The sequence below is a fragment of the Pan troglodytes genome, chromosome 2, assembly GCF_028858775.2.
Source record: "Pan troglodytes isolate AG18354 chromosome 2, NHGRI_mPanTro3-v2.0_pri, whole genome shotgun sequence".
NCBI lineage: Eukaryota > Metazoa > Chordata > Mammalia > Primates > Hominidae > Pan > Pan troglodytes.
In genome coordinates, this window is record NC_086015.1 from 146,112,074 (window position 1) to 146,125,528 (window position 13,455).

Here is a 13,455-nt window from a genome sequence, read left to right on the forward strand (position 1 = left end):
ATTCTTCTCAGTTTATTTTGGATAATAACTCAGGCAATTCAGTCATATCCTGGGTTGGTACACTTCCCTTCTCTTCTCTTTCTCCAAGGGGCGATCTCATTTATTCATTCATCAAATATTTATTGAGCTCCGCTTATGCACCAGGAACTATAGTAGTGGGGGTATAGCAGTAAAGAAGAAAAATTCTTACTCTTGAGGAGTATATGTTCCAATGGGAAGATGAACAATAAGAAAGCAAACAAATACGTGAAAAATATCTTCAGTGATAAAAACTCTGTAGAGAATTAAAACAATGTGGTGTGACAAAGAAGCCTGGGTGAGCAGGGAGTCCTTACTGTGGTAGTATTTAGACTGAGAGCTGAACAATAAAAGAATAAGAAAGGGAAAAGAGCCCTTCAGGTGAAGGGAACAGCAAGCAAAAAGACTCAAGTCGACCGTGAGAAAGAGCTTGGATTGTAAAAAGTTTCTGAAGGCTTGCAAGGTCTCCAGCCACCAGCAAAAGGGACACTGCCTCTCCTCCCTGACCCTGAGCAAAGCACAAGGCTGCCTCAATAAGAGAGGGACCTGGGAAACTAGAAAATTCTAGGAAAAAAAATTCAACATTATCTTAGAGTTATACAAAAATAAAAAATCTTTGATAAACTTGTGCATTTCTTATCTTTTATTTTCCATTCCTTGCCTTTCTTATTTTTGGGTTTTAGTAGAAAATAAAAAGGGTAGTAGGAAAGTCTAAATCGAGCTTGATAATAGCGTAATTTGAAGGAAGACACAAGAGGACCCTTTTTCTGGATGGGAACATTGTCTTTCAATTGAGCACCCAAAAAGACAACACATATCACAGAGTTGTTTGGGACCTCCTTTATGTTAATGTGATTTTTAAAAACATGTGTCACAAATAAATGAACTAATGTGTTCTTTATATTCTTTAAAAAGTTTTTATTCCTTGAGGATGTGTCATCTATCCATTCCATTTGTCCATCTGTCCGTTCATCCACCGTTGGGCAGATTTAATTGAATGTTCAAAGGTGAGCTCCTTTTCCAGTCAGTCTTCTGTGATTTCTTCAGCCCTCATTTATCTCTCTTCCCTCAGAATCTCTATAGCTCTTTCTTCACACTGCACAATTTAGCACCTTATGATGTGTTAATGTACATTATCCATTCTGATCATCACAAAGGTGACAAGAATTAGACAGGGTAGATATGGCTATATTCCTATTTTAATAATGAGGAAGCCATGGCCCAGAGTATTGACATACATGAATATTCTGTTATTCTAGTAAATATGCATCTGCCTACTTTCTTACAAAGTTAAACATATACTTTTGACTTGGAGATCCCACTCCTAGGTAATTTGCCCAAGAGAAATAAAAACATATGTCCACACAAAGACTTGTACACAAATGCTGATTGTAGCTTTATTCATAACAGCTAAAAGCTGAAATAGCCCTGGTGTTTATCAATAGAATAGATAAACAAGCTGTGGTATATGTATACAATGGAAAACATTATACTGGCTGGGCTAGGTGGTTTATGCCTGTAATCCCAGCACTTTGGGAGGCTGAGGCTGGTGGATCACTTGAGGCTGGGAGTTTGAGACCAACCTCGTGAACATGGTGAAACCCCATCTCTAGAGAAAATACAAAAATTAGCCAGGCGTGGTGGCTGCACCTGTAATCCCATCCCAGCTACTTGGGAAGCTGAGGCAGGAGAATTGCTTGAACCCAGGAGGTGGATGTTGCAGTGAGCTGAGATTGTGCCACTGCACTCAAGCCTGGGCAACAGAGCAAGATCCCCAACTTAAAAAAAAAACAACAACAAACAAACATATATATATATATATATATATATATATATAACTGAGGTGGCCCTACCTGTGGCCTGGCCTTGGTAAACACTGGGACAGAGGGGTGAGTTGGTGGTAGAGCAGGAGAGGAGAGAAGGAGGCAGGGACTATGTCTGGGTCTGTGGGTAAGCCAGGGCTCCCTGAGAGTTGGGGAGCCTCTCAAGACTGCAGCACTTGCTGGCTTCCTTCAGAGGCTGAGGCTCTCCAGTGGAAAGGAAGTGGAAATTTTCCCAAAGTGTGGACTCCAGAGAAGATGGCTGCTTACAAGTGAGATGACAGAAATCGGTCCTTCTGGAGAATCTGACTTGGTGCTGGTCACTTGGAGCCCTATGGTGTTGAGCTGCTCCAGATTCCTGGTGACAGCAAGACTGGTGCTGAGACGAAGGTTTGTTGTCAACGCTCCCTTCTTGTAAGAACAGTGCCCAGATTGTCCTTTTGGACTCTTAGAGCAAGTTGTCCTGGTGAGGACAGCTCCACCCGTCTCTAAGTGGGAGCGATGACTCAGGCCACAGTTAATCAGAACTTCACCTCGCCTAGCCACAGGGATTTCTTCAGGGGCATATGACTGCCACTTCCCCAGAGCCACTGGGATGCTGTGAGACATTTTCTGAAACAGTGGCATGTGGTAGTATTCTTTCCTCTAAAGCGGAGACTTGAGACGATACAGGGTCAAATCTGCTGTCGCCATCTTGAGAGCACTGGGGCCACCTCAGAGGAAATGGATAAGAGACAGAGAGAAACCAGCCATGCCTAACAGGTCTACTCTTGGGCGTTTTGTTGTTGTTGTTGTTTTCTCACTCAGTTCCCCAACAAGTTTACTTCTTGCTTAAACCCATTGGGGTCGCATTTTCTGTTACATGAGGCTGAAGTTGGCAAGTTCCTGTTACTGCCTCTATCTGGAATTCCCCTATGTGGTCACATCCCCATCTACTGGCAAAGACCTTCATCTCTTTCAAGACTCACTTTAAGCACCGACCACCTGTATGCCTTTCCTACCCGCTGCCTCTCATGGCACTGATTCCTCCTTTATTTTCCCCCATTGTACTCTGTACACACTTTTATCATAGCACCTAAATTATTTGAAACCCCTTGTTTCTATGGGTATGGGTTTCTGTCTATAAGATCATCAATCTGTTGAAGGTAGGGGCTATTTGTGGGCTTTGTGTCTTCAGAGTCTAGCCCAGTGTCTGACACATGGTAGGTTTATGACTAGTATTTGTTGCATGAATGAATGAATGGATGAGGCAAGAGCCTGCCCCTAAGTTTTTTTAATAAAAGATGTTCACATCTCAGCAGGTAAACACAGTGAGGCCTTGAAGAACTTGGAATGGATAATGGAAGGAACCAATCTACTTGTCAGTTGGTCTGTCTCAATGTCCTTGGGCACCACTTAACACTGGGACTCCCAGGCCAGGAGAATGATTCATGCTTAGGAGCAGAAAGTTCAGAGCTGTTTAAATGCTACCTGTACCCAGCACTGATTTTTGTAGCAACTATTGCCGAACTGCTCCCAGGTAGGGAGCTCAGTGGCTGGCTCTGGACAACCAGAGGCATAGAACTGAGGAAATGAAATGGGAGCTGATGAAGCAGTTTCTAAGCATTTAATACATTCTTTTTGATCATTTGAATTTGTTTCTTATAGGCATTTTTTTCTCTCCATTAATATGAGAAACTGTGTAGGGTTGTAAATATGACCAATAGTGTTTCAGTAGACAGCGTGGTCAGGCGTGAGCAGGGCACGAGAGGGTTCCCCACACACACACTAGGAATGTCAGGTGACCACCAGGTGATAGTCAGGCAGTTTTGTTAACTGTCTCTCTCAAATAATAATTGGTCACAGCCAGTGCCAGGAGAAGGCAGTCTCCTAATAGAAAACACCTGAAACTGGTTATCAGCAGCTTCCCGATGAGATCTCAGGAGTTGAGTGAGGGGACTCAGGCATGCGCATTAGGAGACAAAATGGCAAAGTCTAACTGGCATACGACCTTCTTCTAGGAATGCTAGACTGGTAAGGGGAGAGCTCCTCAAGTGAGCATACAACTCCAGTAAACATACTGGGTGTGGCCCCTCCCAAGCGTGTCACGTGCGGGCAGCATGCAGGCTGCCCACCCCAAGGGAAGACTCAGGGGAGAAGTAACGCAAGACCCCGGAAGTATGCCGACATATAAAACCCCAAATCAAAAAGTCAAACGGTGCACTTGATCTCTCAAGTCGCCTGCTTGGCCCTCTTCCAAGTGTACTCTTCTTCCTTTCATTCCTGCTCTAAAGCTTTTTAATAAATTTTCACTCCTGCTCTAAAACTTGACTCTGTCTCTCCTTCCACCATATGCCCCTCAGTCAAATTCTGTCTTCTGAGGAGAATTGAGGTTGCTGCAGACCTGTACAGATAGGGATACACTGCCAGAATAAAATTAGATTAATACATGTAAACAGAAAATGTTTGAAGCACCACATAATTTTCTAAAATTGTCTTTAAGACAATTGCAGTAAATAGGCCTTCTTAACTGTCATGTTTTCGTTTACTGATGTTACTGGTAGAGGTCTTGACTGCAAGTTGTCCAGGTTCTTGGCATTTTGAAGAAAGAATTGGACAAAATGCACGGCAAAGCAAGGAAACAATGAGGCAATGAAAGCAGAGAGTTATTGCAAATGAAAGTACACTCCACAGTGTGGGAGTGGGCCTGAGCAGCAGCTCAAGGGCCCCAGATACAGAATCTTCCGGGGTCCAAATACCCCCTAGAGGTTTTCCACTGGCCACTTGGTGTTCACCCCATGTAAATGAAGTGGTGGCCTACAATCAGTCTGGAAAGCAACCAATCAGAGGCTAAAGTGAAGTTACAAAGTTGCACTTCTGTGCAAACCAAGGCTTGACCCGCAATCAGTCTGATTGGACAGTAACCAATCAGAAGCTGAAGTGAAGTTCTAAAGTTACACTCCTGGCCAGGCGCGGTGGCTCACGCCTGTAATCCCAGTACTTTGGGAGGCCAAGACGGGCAGATCATCTGAGGTTGGGAGTTCGAGACCAGCCTGACCAACATGGAGAAACCCCACCTCTACTAAAAATACAAAAAAAAAATTGGCCAGGCGTGGTGGTGCATGCCTGTAATCCCAGCTACTAGGGAGGCTGAGGCAGGAGAATCACTTGAACCCGGGAGGTGGAGGTTGCAGTGAGCTATGGCGCCATTGCACTCCAGCCTGGGTGACAGAGCGAGACTCCGTCTCAAAAAAAAAAAAAGTTACACTCCTATGCAAACGTTTTCAATTTTCCATCCGCTGCCAGGAAAGGTGGGGTTTTGCAAAGGGAGTAGCCTCTGGTCCTTTTGGTACTTAGATGTGGAAAGCTGGGGTTTTCCTTTCGATTTAGTTCTAGGAAGTCAGGGTGAATCAGCCTTAGTTACCTGCCTCCAGACCCTATTCTCCTGCCTCGCTGATCTTGTTGGCTTTCCCTGTTTCCCAAATTAGAAGGTGGCCAACTCCAAGCTCTATTATCTATTAGCTAGAAGACTGGGCAAAGTCATTCAACATAACAAGGTTATAATTTTAGCACCTCTTCAGTGAGACAATAAAACCATCGTCCCTACTTACATCTCATAGTTATAATGGGAGTAAATGAAAAGAGAAAAGGGAAATGAAAATTAGCTTGCATGCCTTCACATTCCCAGTCTTTTTCTGCTTGTTTCATAGATTGCATCTGTCAGGATACTCTTCGTTGAGAGTGACAGAGAAAAATAACACAAACACCCTTAAGCAAAACCAAGATGCATTGGCTCTCATAACTGAAAAATCTAAAGGCAGACCTAGACTCAGATGGTATCACTGGAATCCAACCACTCTCTCTCTCACCTCTGTTCTCCATGCTAGCTCAATTTGCAAACATTACTGTCCCACAAGGTTACAAGATGCCTGCAGCAGCAGCAGACCTCATTTGAATCTATTATCAAAGAAGTAATTATCCTTTTCCTAGAATTCCCAGCAAAACCACATTGAGTTTTATTGGCTTTGTTTGGATCATGTACTCATCCCTGAACCAATCATTGTGACCAAATGAAAAGATATTCTTTCTAATTGGCTAGGCTTGTATCACATGCCATACATCAAGTCAACGGTGGAGTCAACTGAACCATAATTTTATGAACTGAGACAGGTAGAGCTTCTGATCCTCCTGAGGAAAATCATGCCATAGTTACCAAGTGGACGAATGGAGGCTGAGTGACAACAAATGCCCATTACCCAGATGCAGCTCTTAATACCTCAGGCCACAAGGCGGGTGGTAGTGGCAGGAGGCAGATGGGAGGGACAAACAGGTTTACAAAAGCATACAAACTAGAATTCTTCTGGCTTTATCCCCACCTGCTGTGTGGAAACCCCAGCCCCTCAGCTTCCTCCCAAATTGTCTTGGGTGTTCCTAGAGGCTCTCCTAACGAGGAGTTTCATGTGCACTTATAAAATAGTTCTTTGGGATAACACTCAGCACCTGTAACCACTCTCTTCCTTTGCTGTGGTCTCCTGCAAAGTTTCTGTGGCTGCCAAGACCAAGATGCTCACAGTACCAGTGCTGCTGCTGCTGTCTCAAATGTTCCAGAAGCAGCAGAGACACTGTGTATATTGTTGAAAGGAATAAACCCTTCAAAAAATGGTGTCTCTTCCCACTTCTCCAAGTGCCTTGAGGACGGTACCCTCACTCTCATTTCTGCCACCCACTCCCTCTTACTTGATAGATGGAGGCCAGGAGTTGTGTGCCCAGCCAATGGGTAAGCCAAGAGATGGTGCTAGGAGACCATTATTTGTGATTGTAAAATCAAGGGTATGGAGCCGTACAGCCAAGGGCAATTCCTGGATGTAGTGCCCTGCTCAAACCCCAGCTCAGAGCACAAGTACAGGAAGTGAATGAGGGGAGTAGATGGTTGAGGAGCACCAAGGTGGGGAGATGGACTTGAGTTTGAGTTAATTGCCTGATTAGTATCACATAGCTTCTCTCCCAGAGCTGCTGGTGGGTAGGCTAGTATTCCGAGAGGGGCTATGCTTATTGACTTGGCCACAGATATTTTAGTTAAAAACAGGCTTGTGAGTTGTTACCTACTTTTTCTTGCTGCCCTCTTGCACTATGAGTTCCAGAGGCTGGGCTGGCCATGAGTCAACGTGATAGACTACTGAGAACCATGCCTCTCCTTCAGTGCTAGCTTTTATTGTCGTTGGAACAGGCCCAGTGTCCCAACTCTTTCTCCCCTAGGTGGGTATTTCCCTGGGGCTCCTTTCTTCTTCATGGAAACACATGCCTGGGAAGGATGGTAGCAGTGAAGCTGACCACCCTGCTGGTCCTCCAGGCAGTGTTTAAACACTGAAGAATGGACATTATAAATGCTAACATCATCTAATACCAACTGAGATCTTGCTATGTGGCAGGCAGAATTTTAAGGTCTATATACGTATTGTCTCATTCTCTCTTTACTGTGAGTTAGGAGCTATTATTAGCCATAGTTTAGAGATGAGGTCATTGAGGCAAAGAAAGGTTTAGTGAATGTCACCCTACCTTGTCAGATATTTGTCTATGTCAATCACTGATATATTTCCAGTGCTCAACACTGGAACTCTCAGTGCCTGACTTTTTATATGTTATTTTATTTTATTTTACAGAGACAGGATCTCACTCTGTTGCCCAGGGTGGTCTTGAACTCCTGGCCTCAACCCATCCTTCCATCTCAGCCTCCTGGAGTGCTGGGATTACAGGCATGAACCACCGCACCTGACCTCAGTGCCTAACTTATAGCAGTTATTCAGTAAATGTTTATTGAAGTGATGGAAGGTTGAGTGGGTCCTGTGGTGGGCCTCCCTGATCTTGCATTCAGGACCAAGGCACTCATTCCCTCAGCTGCTAAAGGCTCTTACCTGACATCTGTCCAGGAATTTCCCACAGAACATGTTTACAACCCTTTCCCAAGGACAACACCCAATGACTGGTCTATGCTGGAGATAAAGGATACGTCCCAATTTTGGAGGACTCTGAAAAGGCCACCCCAGTTCCAGCTGAGGATGGAATTAGTAGAGGCATCTGTTGCATCTGCATAGGAGTTCAGCCTCTCCCTCTGCCTGGCCCTGCTTCCCTCACTTCTTTATGGGTGTCATTACTGACTACACCCCTCCGTGAACCACTTGCCCATGAGTCTCCATCTCAAAGTCTGTTTCCAGGGAAACTGACCCAAGGCAGTTGGAATGTGTTATTCACACAGCCTTGTGGCTCCCACCTCAACAATACTCTGTATAGACTGGCTCTTTCTCTGAAGCCATTTAAGGCAACATGGTAGCTGCTTGCTCCCAAATACACTGTTGTGAAAACCTATGCTGTCCTCTCTGAAACCAGGAAGTTCAAGAAGATGCCACCTCTTAACCCTGCTGTTCTCACTAAACTGGACTCCTTGTTCAGCCCTGCAGCTGGGAATGGCTCTCGCCATCATGCCCCAGTGCAGATCCCTGCCCTATGCCACAGCAATAAGTCAAGACACAAACAATGATGCTTCTTTCCCATGGAACTCTCTCAGGAGCTCCACCCCTGCTTTGCGGCACTTCTATATGCCCTCCCCCGGCAACACTCTCAGGCCATGCCAGTGGCCAAGGCTTCAGTGACCAGTACCAGTGTTCCCCCAGTGAAGTAATGGCACCCTGGCCATTGGTTCAGTCTTTGCCTACCTGTGAGGTGAATTTCCTCAGAGCTCTCTTGTTCTTTCTTCCCATCTGCCTGTTGTCAGGCCACATTCTGTATACTTGTGAACCACAGAATGGGTCTACTTCCTCCCCTCTGCTCCTTTGTAATTTTCCTGACTCTCCACTCCCCTTATCTCTCCCCAAGAACCACCAAGCTCTGCAAATAGTACTGAATTTGTTGAAGCCAGGAAGGAGGAGAGGTGTAGGAGAAGACAAGATCTGTTTTGCAGAGACAAGACTCAGACAACATCTTCTCATCAACTTGATGAACCTGGCTTCTTTACTTCGTCATCTATGATATGGGGATGCTTCATTACTTTGTTAAGATAATTCAGTAAGGGAATGCACGCAAAGCACTTGGTATTGTGCCCAGCATGGAGTGAATGTGCCATAAGTGGCATTGTTGCCAGTTACCAGACTTTGGTTTCTTAGCTCCAAACCCACCCTTCTGTGCTTTGTGAACTGGGACTCTGCAGATCCCATTGCTGTTTTACCAGTTGTTCCCTGTCGGGCTTTGTCAATAGGGAAACCAGAGGGAGTCTGTGAGGCTGGAGGAAGGGAAGGGGACTTGCTCTTCCCTATGGACATGTAGCTACTTCCTGTTCCCATGAGTATCACATCAGCAGCTTCTGGATCCAGTTTGCAGTTTTTCCCTCACTTGCAGGACCAGTCTCATTGCACACTACCCCCAGCCCCCACCACAACCCCTAGAAATGTCAACACAAACCTGTTGGTGCCCCAAATGTCCTATGTCGCTCTTCCAGCTTGTTCCCCCTCCCCCTATCTTCAGGAATGGTAGCTGTTTCTCTTATTATCTTTTCAGTTACCTAGTGAACAACTGGTGTGGCTTCTGTCTCCTGATTGGACTCTGATGAATACAACATAGTTTTTCTGTTTTATGAATGAGAAAACAAAGGCTCATGTAGGTTAATGAACTCTCCAAGGCCACAGAGTTGGGAGGTAGCTCTTTAGGATTTGAATTGAGGTCTACCTGATGCCAGAACTGGTGCCTTTTGTAATTTAGAACACAGCTGAGATAAGCCATGTTGCTCTCACTCCAGGACACTGTCACCTTTTCATTCCTTCTTTGGCCTCACCCAGTGGAATATGTGAGGATGTTCTCCACCCTCTACCCTGGGCCTGGAACTACGGATGAAGCACAGCTGCTGCATGGTTGAAAATGTGGCATTAAATGCCCCTGCCTCTGAAGCTAGCTTCCTCTCTAAGATCCTGTATTTAAGATGATTCTAACCAACTTTTGAAATGTTCAGTAAGTAAAAAGGAATAAATCGTAAATCAGTTATGAAACTCTCAGATGCTAGTGAATCTAAGAGGATTCACTAAGGGTTATAAAATTATCTTGACAGAAACAGATTCCCTAGGCCTGACCCAGAATTCTGTGAAGAGAAGAAAAACCCTCAAAACAGTGCTATTTTGACTTCACTTTTATTTTAAAAGGAGTTTCATGGAGTACTTTTTGATGGAAGGCAGGTGGTCAGAGAGAAGAAAGGGAGTCAGGCCAGAAGAGAAATCTTTCGTATCAAGCAAGGATGGACTACTCATCTTTTAAAGACAAGAAGCCGGCGTTCTAATAGACTAGTCGGGGAAAGGCACAATGACATTACTGGGAATCTGGCCAAAGCAGGGACTATTAATGGATGTTTCTGACTTTGTTCAGAATATTCCTGGAACTCAATGTCTTTATAAAGCCATACAGATATAATTTTTTTCTAATATGAAGAACACCACAGTCCATTAACAGAAATTGATCTATATTTTAATTTAACTTAATTAGAAATAGTATCCCAAAGAAAAACAAGTGAGTTGTCAAATAATCATTGTCAAGAAATAATGAGTAATGTTATTAGACAAATGGAAAAAGCCGTTCTGTTTATGAAAACAGAAAATACAGTCCAAGTCCTGGATCATTACCTAGGAATGAGGGCAGAGTTCTCATTCCAGGCTGTGATAAGTTGCAATGCTTGATATTTTTCTGCTGGGAAAAACAGAATAAAGTAAACCAAAAAGTCATTTCTATAAATTTGAAGAACTAAGGCACCTAATTTTGTGTTACTAAGAAAGAATGTTCCTAGGAAAATCACTTATAAATAAAATTTTTGTAAGAAATAGATTCTCAGAATAATGCCAGAGACTTGAACATTCAGAATTTATTAAATATTAAGTGTTGCCAAGTAAAAGCCAAGAAAGGTAAATATTTCCCCTATCTAGCTGCTTCTCTCTATTATTCCAACATTTCACGTTTTCATCGACTATATTCTACCTGGCTATTTCTAGGAGGTTCCTGTTTTTTATGCTGTTTACTCATGACTGAATGTAAAGAAAGAAAAATGACAGAATCCACTGATTTTTCTGCCCATCTGATAGCTTCCTAAAGTAACATATTTTATAAGCTTTTGCATGACTATTACTAAGAGCACTGTTAGAGTATTTCCTAAAATTATTATTTTTTTCATTCTTCAGTCAGCAATGAAAGTCATGGCAGTGTGGTGTTCTGGATAAGATCACAGTCTTCAACAGCCGACATACCTGTGTTTGGAGACTTGGTTCAACCATTCACTAGCTGCATGACCTTGGGGAGATTATTTAACTTCTCCAAGCCTTAATTTCCTCATCTGTAAAATGGGGTAATGAAAGTAGCCACCTTATTGGACTGAAGAGTAAATCAAATTATCTACTTGGCACACAGTATGTGTGTGTCATTCCATGGGGGAGTTACTATTTAATAAGAATGCAGGGGCCCAGAACAGGATTGGAGTGAGGGTAACCTCTTGCTAAGGCATCAGCTGTGTATGATAAAGAAACACACCCATGATCCATGATAATTGATACTTTAGAAATTTTATTGTATATGTTTAAGATGTACAACATGATGTTTTGCTATACATATACATCATGAAATGGTTACTGTAGTCAAGAATATAAACATATCCATCATCTCACATAACTACCCATATTTTATGTGTGTGGCAAGATCACCTACATTTGCTCTTTTAGCAAAAATTTTAAATACAATACAATATTATTAACTATAGTCCTCACTTGCATATTACATCCCCAGACTTGTTTAGCCTACATATCTGCTACTTTCTATCCTTTGACCTATATCAAAGGATAGAAATCCCCCATTGCCTCCTCCCTCAGCCCTTAGCCCTCCCTTGTATCTCTGTGTATTTGAATTTTTTAAAAAATAGATTTTATTATACCCTAAATATTGACTTTTTAAATTGACACTTTTATTCATTCACTTATTTATTCACATTTATTGATCCCTTACTGCATAAGAAGAGCTTACAAAATGTTAGGTAAGCTACAACCCACGTCCCCAAGAAATTAAAAGTGAAATAATGGCATGTGAGTAAGATCCAAATAACTTAGATACAGAAGATAAGGAGGGACATTAGAGTGGGACAAACAATGAGTGCTACAGATTCTCAGCATGGAGAGTTGTGAGGTTCCTAAAGCCAGAGAAGGTCAGTGCAGGTGGGAGGGTTATACCAGCGCTTAGCAATGGCCATTTCAGGTGGAGGAAACAGCATCAACCCAGAAATGGAGACAGTGAAGTCTGTAGTTTATGTGGGGAACAGTGATTAACCTGTTTGGCTGAAGCAAGGGGCCAGGAGAGTGGAGAATAGAAGGAAATTGTCTTAGTTCGTTTGGACTGCTGTAACAAAATACTACAGACTGGATAGATTATAAACAACAGAAATTGATTTCTGCCAGTTCTGGAGGCTGGGAAGTTCAGCAACGAAGTGCTGGAAGGCTCAGTGTCTGGTGAGGACCTACGTACTGGTTCACAGATGTCTTCTCACTGTGTCCTTACCGGGTAGAAGGGGCAAAAGGGACTTGCTTTATAAGGGCACTAAAAGGGCTGTACCCTCATGACCTAATTGCTTTCCAAAGACCCTATCTCCTAATATCACCATTTTGGAGGTTAGAATTTCAACATAGGAATTTTGGGGGAAACACAAACATTCAGACCATAGCAGAAATGAAGCTGGTTAGAGTTAAACTTTGGAGGGCCTTGAATAGCAATAGACTGGAGAGTTTTGTTGGCTTTGCTTTTGTTTTTTTGTGTGTTTTTGTTTTGTTTTTAATTTTTATTTTTGAGACAAGGTCTCACTCTGTTGCCCAGGCTGAAGGGCAGTGGTGGAGTCATGGCTCACTGCAGCCTCAACCTCCTCATCTCAAGTGATTCTTCCACCTCAGCCTCCCGATTAGCTGGGACTACAGGCAGGCACCACTACATCTGGCTAATTTTTCATATTTTTTTGTAGACATGCAGTTTCGCCATGTTGCCCAGGCTGGTCTCAAACTCCTGGGCTCAAATGATCCACCTGCCTCGGCCTCCCAAAGTGCTGATATTATAGGTGTGAGCCACCATGCCTGGTGTATTAGTCCGTTCTCACGCTGCTATGAAGAAATACCCGAGACTGGATAATTTATAAAGAAAAGAGGTTTAATTAACTTACAGTTACACATAGTTGGGGAGGCCTCAAGAAACTCACAATCTTGGAGGAAGGCACCTCTTCGTAGGGTGGCTTGAGAGAAAATGAGCGCCAGCAGGAGAAATGCCAGGCACTTATCAAACCATCAGATCTCATGAGAACTCACTCACTATCACAAGACCAGCATGGGGGAAACCACCCCCATGATTCAATTACCTCCCACCAGGTCCCTCCCACAACACGTAGGGATTATGGGGATTACAATTCAAGATGAGATTTGGGTGGGGACACAGCCAAACCATATCACCTGGCCTGCTTTGTTTTTATATACGTGTTGCTATGGAGCCACTGGTAGCATCCAAATGAGCTCATGTCTCTTTTGCCTGCTGCCTGCCCCCCTAGCTGCTTCTACCTTTCTCTTCTCCTTTCAGCTATACTTCTTGAAAA